The sequence below is a fragment of the Coffea eugenioides genome, chromosome 3, assembly GCF_003713205.1.
Source record: "Coffea eugenioides isolate CCC68of chromosome 3, Ceug_1.0, whole genome shotgun sequence".
Taxonomy (NCBI): domain Eukaryota; kingdom Viridiplantae; phylum Streptophyta; class Magnoliopsida; order Gentianales; family Rubiaceae; genus Coffea; species Coffea eugenioides.
The window spans coordinates 13154482-13163032 of NC_040037.1; the positions used below are offsets into that span (position 1 = coordinate 13154482).

Consider the following 8551-nt stretch of genomic DNA (forward strand, 5'->3'; position numbering starts at 1 on the left):
TAAATAGCAATTAAATAACTGATAAAAAATTCTAGCCAAGGATACAACTACGCAGACACAGTCCATTCATCCGATCATTGATGCAAAGAAGGTTCACTTAATTTTATTAATAGGCTAGTTATAGTCGCCGATAAACTCTAACGACCAGCTTTTCCTTAATTTATTGATAACCAAGGTACGACCGTTGATTACCTCTAACCAGGAAATACTCCTAGGTACGACCGTAGGAATTAATTTCCTAATTGCATTAAAAATTAGAAAAGCCTAACCCAAATTAATAACACGCTACAAGGGTTATTTAAATCAGATTGTATGTCCCCCTAGTATGTGAAAATACTAGTTGTCACTAATATTAACCAACTAAATAATTACAGATTTAATTGATTAATTTGACAAGAGATTAATAAGTCAAATTGCACATCGGGCCCTTGATATCCAATTAACAAAATAATCCCATGGAAATTAAAATAGAAAACATGCAAATATTAACAAATTAAGGAACACGTAAAATTAATTAGATCTCACAGATATTTGGGACTGCGTCTTCGCGTTGATCCTTGACTAGATGAGAAAATTAGCCACGCCTCATACGAAAATCTTCACACAATTCAATTGAATTTAAAGACATCATCTTTCTTCGATAATTGAGAGAGTGAATAACAAAGCTCTCGGAAGAAAATAAGAAAATTGCACAATAGAATTCAACAAACCAAAACAACTCCCTATTCTCTCATCTGGAACATCCCTCGGAGAGAAAAACTACAAACTCCTCTATCCTCCTACGGAGCTTATTTTGAAAGAAAACTACAACTCACTACCTCCTGTCTTCTGCCATCGTTCGATATATATAAGGCAAGCCTTTAGTCTTCATAGCTTTTTCATAGTCTTTTCTCCTTGAGCCCACTACTCTACGTAGGGAGCAATTGGAAAAGCTACAATCATCAAAGCCAACATCTTGGCTAATGAGTACATCTCCCACCATAAGGACAGACTTTCTACGTGGTCCCCGTTAGATAATGAAAGAAAACATCATTCCAATTAATTCCAGCACAATCATCAATTCCTCTGCAATTATCAAAACGGAGGAGTCCACTGTAATCATCAATTCCAGCACAAATACACCCGTGGAACCTAGCTTGTATGTTCTTTAGAAACTTCCCACGTGTGGAGTATTTGTTGTAAGAAAATCTCTCTTTTCTGCTCCACTTCCTGAAATTGAGTCCAGATGCCAAATATAAGTATATGTTGACAATTAAAATAATATTTGGCATGGAAACAGGGAAAAATTAATAATAAAATTACTAACAATTAACACCTTATCAATTCCCCCCACACTTAAATCATGCTTGTCCTCAAGCATGGGAACAACTAAATTCAACAATGGCTAACTCTCATTTCATTTACTGCCAAGCTACGCTTATCCCAAAATCAAGTTTTAGTGGCTAAGTGTCAAGACATATTTCTCCCGGTTAGCTCCTGAAATCATAGACTCGTCCAATTCATAGCTAACTCGTCTAAGAAATCAAAATATTAAACTAGCAAAAGTTAGCAATTGGGTCAACTGAAAATCAAAATCTCAACATTGAAGAACAAGGATCGGCAGGCCAACATGATCATAAGCTTACTTATTATTTTCTTTTTCTTTTTTTTAATAAATGCTCAGTCCCAAGCTATTCAAGTCTTTTGACGTGAACTCTGACATTTTTAGATGAAAGAGCCCAGTTACTCAACTCTTCACAACTTCAGGACTAACTACTCATATATATAGTCACTTTTTGACGCGAAAGTCGACACTTGTGGTGAAGACTCCCGGTTACTGGGTGACGACACTAGCGGAGTAGGGTCATTTATTAATCACAATTAAAGCACCAGAAAACCAGATAATTAAAGATCATGGCCCACGTCATCTCCTAATATGGAGAACTAAGATCAACAATTGCCTAATCTACACAACAATTGCTAGTAAAATATTTATATTGCCTAAACAATTTAACCACAATTTGCACCAAGTCATTAAACTCATGATATTCACCAAGATAACATGCTTTTACTTGCCACTTAAACTAAATTCATAGAATAAATCATAACCAGCAATAGACGAGTGAGATGCCACATTTATTCATCAAAACACTAGTAAGAAAGGCAGCAAATTAAAGAAACACCAATCAAAACTAAACCCAAATCCCCCCCACACTTAAATCACACATTGCCCTCAATGTGATAATGAAACAGTAAAAATAAGAAGAAGGACAACAAAACTCCCCTGAAGCTGGTGCCAGCTATTAGCACTTGTAGTTGGAGGAGGCGAAGCGGAGGTCAAAGGATCGGGATCGTGGTTTCACCATTCTTTCCAAATTGCACTCCAAACCACAATAGACAACAGTTGCTAACGAATAATGGAAACAAGAAATTCAAAGCACTAACAAATGAAAAATCAATTCAATGAACAAAATGCACACTGCATTCACTCGCAAGTTATACAGATATCTCAATACTTATAACAAATGCAATCAATAAACACTCGTGGTTCCAAACTTAGCCAAATGTAAAAGCACCTCCCAATTGAACAAACAACTGTAGCAAATTACCCACAGTTAGACACAAAGTACAGCAGATTAAACACAATTCGACCTAAAATATATATATATATATAATGATTAACGATTGGACATTCAATTCACAAGTCAATCTACTAAATAAATAAAAATCAAGCAAAGTAAAAAGAAACAAGCAAAGTAACACAGAAGTACCCAACTAAGGAGGAATAGAAATGTCAGGTAGTCCAAACACGCAAAATTTTCAAAAACGTACTGTAATAAAAATAATAAAAACATACTGCAATAATAAAATAAGAAAATAAAAAAAAATAATAGAAAGAGATTGAGGCAGGCGCGTGCATACGAAGCCAGTAGTGCGATGAAGGTGGTGGCTGTGAGAGAGAAGAGTTTGCGGCAGCTGGATCTGGTGGTGCTCGGCTTTCGGGGCTTCAGGCGGATCTTGGAGGCGGTGGCTATGGCAAGGGTGAAGGAGGTCAGATGAGCTGGTGGTCACCCTTGGCGAGGAGAGCCGAGGCAGCGGCGAGAAGAGCTGGGGTGGGCGGCGGTTGGGTGAGGTTCGCAGCCGAAGAAGAAAGAAAAAGAAAGAAAGAAAGAAAGAAGAAAAGAAAGAAAGAAAAAAGAAAAAGAAAAGAGAAGAGGAAAAATTTTTTTTTATTTAAATTTTTATATTTTTTTGTAGAAAGAAAATAATCTTTTCTTTTTCTGTTAAGATAGGAATAATAAGAATAATAATAATAATACTCATAAGAATAGGAATAGTAATAATAATAATAATAATAATAATAAAAGTTGGTTTTTTATTTTTATTTTTATTGCAAAAACATGGTTTGGGTCGTCCAACACCGCGTGGGCACGCCAAGCTCAGAAAACTCAAACACCGCGCGGGCACGCCAAGATTAGTCTTCGTCCTCTGGTCTCAGAAAACTCAAACACCGCGCGGGCACGCCAAGATTTCACTTCCTGATTGCAGTGAAGGAAATATTAATACATATACTACCCAACAAGTAAATGACCCAATGCAAAAGAAGAACAACTAGAAATAACAAGACAACTAAAAATAACAAGACTAATATTCGGGTTGCCTCCCAAAAGCGCCTTTCTTTAACGTCTTTGGCTAGACGGAGTCCAGAATTTGCTTAAACTAAGCAAATCGGGTCTTCCAGTTGCATCATCTCCACCCGTTCAATTGGAAATCCTTCATAATACGGCTTGAGACGATGACCATTCACCACAAATTTCTTCTCTGTTTTCAAACTTTGAATCTCTACTGCACCATAATGAAAGACATTAGTCACAACAAAAGGGCCAATCCAACGAGAACGTAATTTACCTGGAAATAGTTTCAATTTGGAGTGGTATAGTAAAACTTTTTGCCCGCAGACGAATGTCTTCCTAGAGATCTGTTGGTCATGAAAGATCCGATTCTTCTCCTTATAGATCACTGCATTCCCGTATGCTTCATTTCGGATTTCTTCCAACTCTAATAATTGTAACTTTCTTTGAATTCCGCCTTCCTCGATATCCATGTTGCATTGTTTGACCGCCCAAAATGCTCTATGCTCAAACTCGACCGGGAGATGACATGGCTTTCCAAATACCAATCGGTAAGGGGACATGCCAATGGGTGTTTTATATGCCGTCCTATATGCCCATAGTGCATCATCTAGTCTCACACTCCAATCCTTCCTATCGGGTCGGACCATCTTTTCTAGAATTGATTTGATCTCTCGGTTCGATGCTTCCGCCTGACCATTTGTTTGAGGATGGTAGGATGTAGAGACTTTGTGCAAGACACCATATCTCCTAAAAATTGCAGCGATCGTTTTGTTGCAGAAATGAGTACCCCGATCACTTACAATTGCTCGCGGCATCCCAAAGCGAACAAAAATATTAGACTTAACGAATTCTGCAACCACTTTGGAATCATTAGTGCGGGTAGCCTTTGCTTCTACCCACTTCGAAACATAATCTACAGCAAGCAATATATACAAAAAACCAAAGGACGAAGGAAAAGGACCCATAAAATCAATGCCCCAAACGTCAAAAATTTCAACAAAAATCATTGGGGTTTGAGTCATTTGATCCCTACGAGAGATATTACCCACTCTTTGACACTTATCACATGACTTACAAAATGAGTAGGCATCCTTGAATAGAGTTGGCCAATAGAATCCACTCTCTAGCACCTTACGAGCCGTTCTCTTTGGTCCAAAGTGACCTCCACATGCAAAAGAGTGACAATAGGCTAGAATAGATTGAAATTCAACTTCACTTACACATCTACGGATGATTTGATCAGCACCCCGCTTCCAGAGGTAAGGATCATCCCAAATGTAGAACTTTGCATCGCTCCTCAACTTGTCTCTCTTTGCCTTAGGCCATCCTGTAGGAAATTTGTCAGTGACTAGAAAATTAACAATATCTGCATACCAAGGCAAAGATGAGTTAATAGAAAATAAATGCTCCTCGGGGAATGCTTCTCTCAATGGGATGTCATCTTCGACGACTTGTACTCGACTCAAGTGATCTGCTACCAGATTCTCCGCCCCTTTCTTATCTCGGATCTCCAGGTTGAATTCTTGTAACAACAATATCCACCGTATCAATCGCGGTTTTGCCTCTTTCTTGGTCAATAAATACCGTAAAGCTGCATGATCAGAAAAAATAATAACTTTAGCACCAAGTAAATAAGACCGAAATTTTTCTAAGGCAAAAACAACCGCTAAAAGCTCCTTTTCGGTGGTTGAATAGTTCAATTGAGCTCCGTTCAAGGCTCGAGATGCGTAGTAAATAGCATGAGCTGCTTTTCCTACTCTTTGACCCAATACCGCACCAACTGCATAGTCACTGGCGTCGCACATGATCTCGAATGGGAGGTTCCAGTCAGGGGGTTGGATAATAGGTGAGGTGATCAATAACTCCTTTAACTTATTGAATGCCCCCTTACATGCTTCATCAAATTCGAAGGATACATCTTTTTGCAAAAGTTGGAACAAGGGTGCTCCAATTTTCGAGAAATCCTTGATGAATCTTCTATAGAAACCTGCGTGACCCAAGAAAGAACGAACTTCCCGCACACTCGCTGGGTAAGGTAAAGTAGATATAACATCTATTTTTGCCTTATCAACCTCAATACCTGTAGATGATACAACATGACCCAAAACTATCCCGTGTTCAACCATAAAATGACATTTTTCCCAATTAAGCACGAGATTAGTTTCTATACACCTTACTAAGATCAATTTCAGGTTATCTAGACAGTTTTCAAAACTTTCACCATATACACTAAAATCGTCCATGAAAACCTCAATAATCTTCTCAACATATTCTGAAAAGATACTTACCATGCATCTTTGAAAGGTAGCAGGTGCATTACACAATCCAAATGGCATCCTTCGGTATGCAAATGTTCCAAATGGGCAGGTGAAAGTAGTCTTCTCTTGGTCCTCGGGTGCGATGGCAATTTGAAAATAACCTGAAAATCCATCCAAGAAACAATAGTAAGCTCGACATGCTAATCGCTCCACCATCTGGTCAATGAAAGGGAGGGGAAAATGGTCCTTTTTCGTGACGGCATTTAGCTTTCGGTAATCGATACACTGTCGCCATCCGGTGGGCTTTCGAATTGGTACGAGCTCACCCTCTTGGTTTGATTCCACTGTCACCCCTGCCTTCTTCGGGACCACCTGTACTGGACTTACCCACGGGCTATCTGATATTGCAAATATAATTCCAACGTCCAGCAGTTTTAAAATCTCTTTCTTTACGACCTCCATCATGAGAGGATTTAATCTCCGTTGAGCTTGCCGTACGGGTTTAGCATTCTCCTCGAGTCGAATTCGGTGCATACACACCGCAGGGCTAATTCCCTTGATGTCGGCGATGGTCCATCCTATCGCCTGCTTATGTTCCCTAAGAACTCGAAGTAGTTTCTCTTCTTGAACCTTTGATAAACCCGCGGAGATGATCACTGGAAGTGTCTCCCCTTCACCTAAGTATACATACTTTAGGTGTTTCGGCAGTGGTTTTAGTTCCAAGACAGGTGCCTGCACCACAGATGGAAGTAACCTTTGGTGAGGTTCGGGTATGAAAATCGGTGCAAGATCATACCTTGTCTTCGTGGTTGGTAACGTTTGCAACGATCCAATCACGCATTTAAGCTCTTCACTCAACTCTACCCTAGAGGTTGTTTCGGACTCAAAGTGCCTGGTCAGGACGACCTCTAGTTCATCCCTGCCTTCAATTTCAAAAACCTCCTGTATAGCAGGGTCAATAACATTTATCGAGAAAACAGAGCCAATATTTGAATCGGATGGATATTTCATGGTCTCAAAGATGTTAAAGTGAACAATCTCACCATCAAATTTCATAGACAAAGTACCCTTATTAACATCAATTTTGGTTCGGGCTGTACTCAAAAAGGGTCTACCTAACAACACAGGTGACGGATCACGGGAGTGTTCATCCTCCATGTCGAGCACATAAAAATCAGCTGGAAAAACCAATTCATTAATTTTTACCAAAACATCTTCAATCAACCCGTCAGGGTATGCATTGGTCCTATCAGCTAATTGAATTATTATCCCAGTCTCTTTCAAAGGGCCTAAGTTTAAGGAGGCATAAATGGACTTTGGCATGACATTAATTGAGGCTCCCAGGTCTAACATGGCCTTCCCAATCAAAGTATTACCTATCCTACAAGGAATAGTAAACATACCTGGATCTCCGCATTTCGGTGGAAGCTTTCTTTGTAGAATTGCTGAAACATTCTCCCCAACTATAACTCGTTCATCCCCCTTCAACCGCTTGCGGTTGGCACACAGGTCCCTCAAAAATTTTGCGTACCTGGGTACTTGTTTAATCGCATCCAGTAGGGGTATGTTGATCTCCACCTTGCGAAAAATCTCCAGGACCTCTTTTTCCTTGTCTTGCTTCTTTGGTTTCTCTAACCTGCTAGGAAAGGGAGGTGGATTAGTTTTAGCTGTAGGAATTGGGTTCGAGGGTACCTTTGCATTTTTGTTGTCTGTGCCCTCCTCTTCCAATTCTTTCTCAATCCGTTCCTCGTCCTTGTCTTTAGGAATCACCGGTTCGGGTCCTTGAACTTCCTTGCCACTCCTTAAAGTCATTGCACTTACATTCTTTGGATTTGCCTCAGGTTGAGATGGCAATTTTCCTTGAACTTGGGACTCCAAACGGTTGATTGTTATAGCCATTTGATTCATTTGATTTTGTAATGATTGCACCTGTCCCAGTTGATTTCTCATGCTTTGCAGGTCTGAATCCGTCTTTTGTTGATTAGCAAGTAATTGCTTCATCATCTCTTCCATGGACGGACTTGAGTTTGAAGGGAGTGGTGGTGGTGGGCGAGGATGGTACTGCTGTTGGTGTCCTTGCTGTCTATTTGGCACAAAGTTAGACTGCCTATTTCCTCCATAGCTAAGGTTGGGGTGATCCCTCCAACCAGGATTGTAGGTGTTTGAGTATGGGTCGTACTGCTTTCTTGGCGCGGGCGCGTGGCCAGCCATGTTCACCTGTTCTGCAGTTTCTTCTTGAACCAGTGGACACATTTCCGTAGGATGACCTACGGCAGTGCACACCCCACACACTTTGACTTGTGAAGCACTCCCTACAGCTAATTGTCTTACGAAAGATGTTAATTCGGAGATCTGCTGTTGGATAGAGGACGTTTCCACCTCATTCACCTTACGCGTCGGGATGTCCTCTCTTGAACCAAACTGCTGTGAGTTCTCAGCCATCCCTTCAATCAACTCCCATGCTCCTCGAGGGGTTTTGTTCACCAACGCCCCTCCACTTGCAGCATCGATTATGCTTCTGTCCCTGAAAAGCAACCCCTCATAGAAATATTGAATGAGCAGTTGCTCACTTATCTGATGCTGAGGGCATTTGGTGCACAGTTTCTTAAATCTCTCCCAGTACTCATAGAGAGACTCGCTAGGGTGTTGTTTGATACCACATATCTCTTTCCTCAGGCT

The 8551-nt window shown here is 40.2% G+C and overlaps 1 non-coding gene across 1 annotated transcript; it reads left to right on the forward strand.

Moving 5' to 3' along the window:
• The first annotated feature begins 8444 nt into the window (after positions 1-8444).
• Positions 8445-8551, forward strand: LOC113767175. Its single transcript, XR_003467896.1, has one exon. It is a non-coding gene; the product is annotated as a small nucleolar RNA R71 (small nucleolar RNA).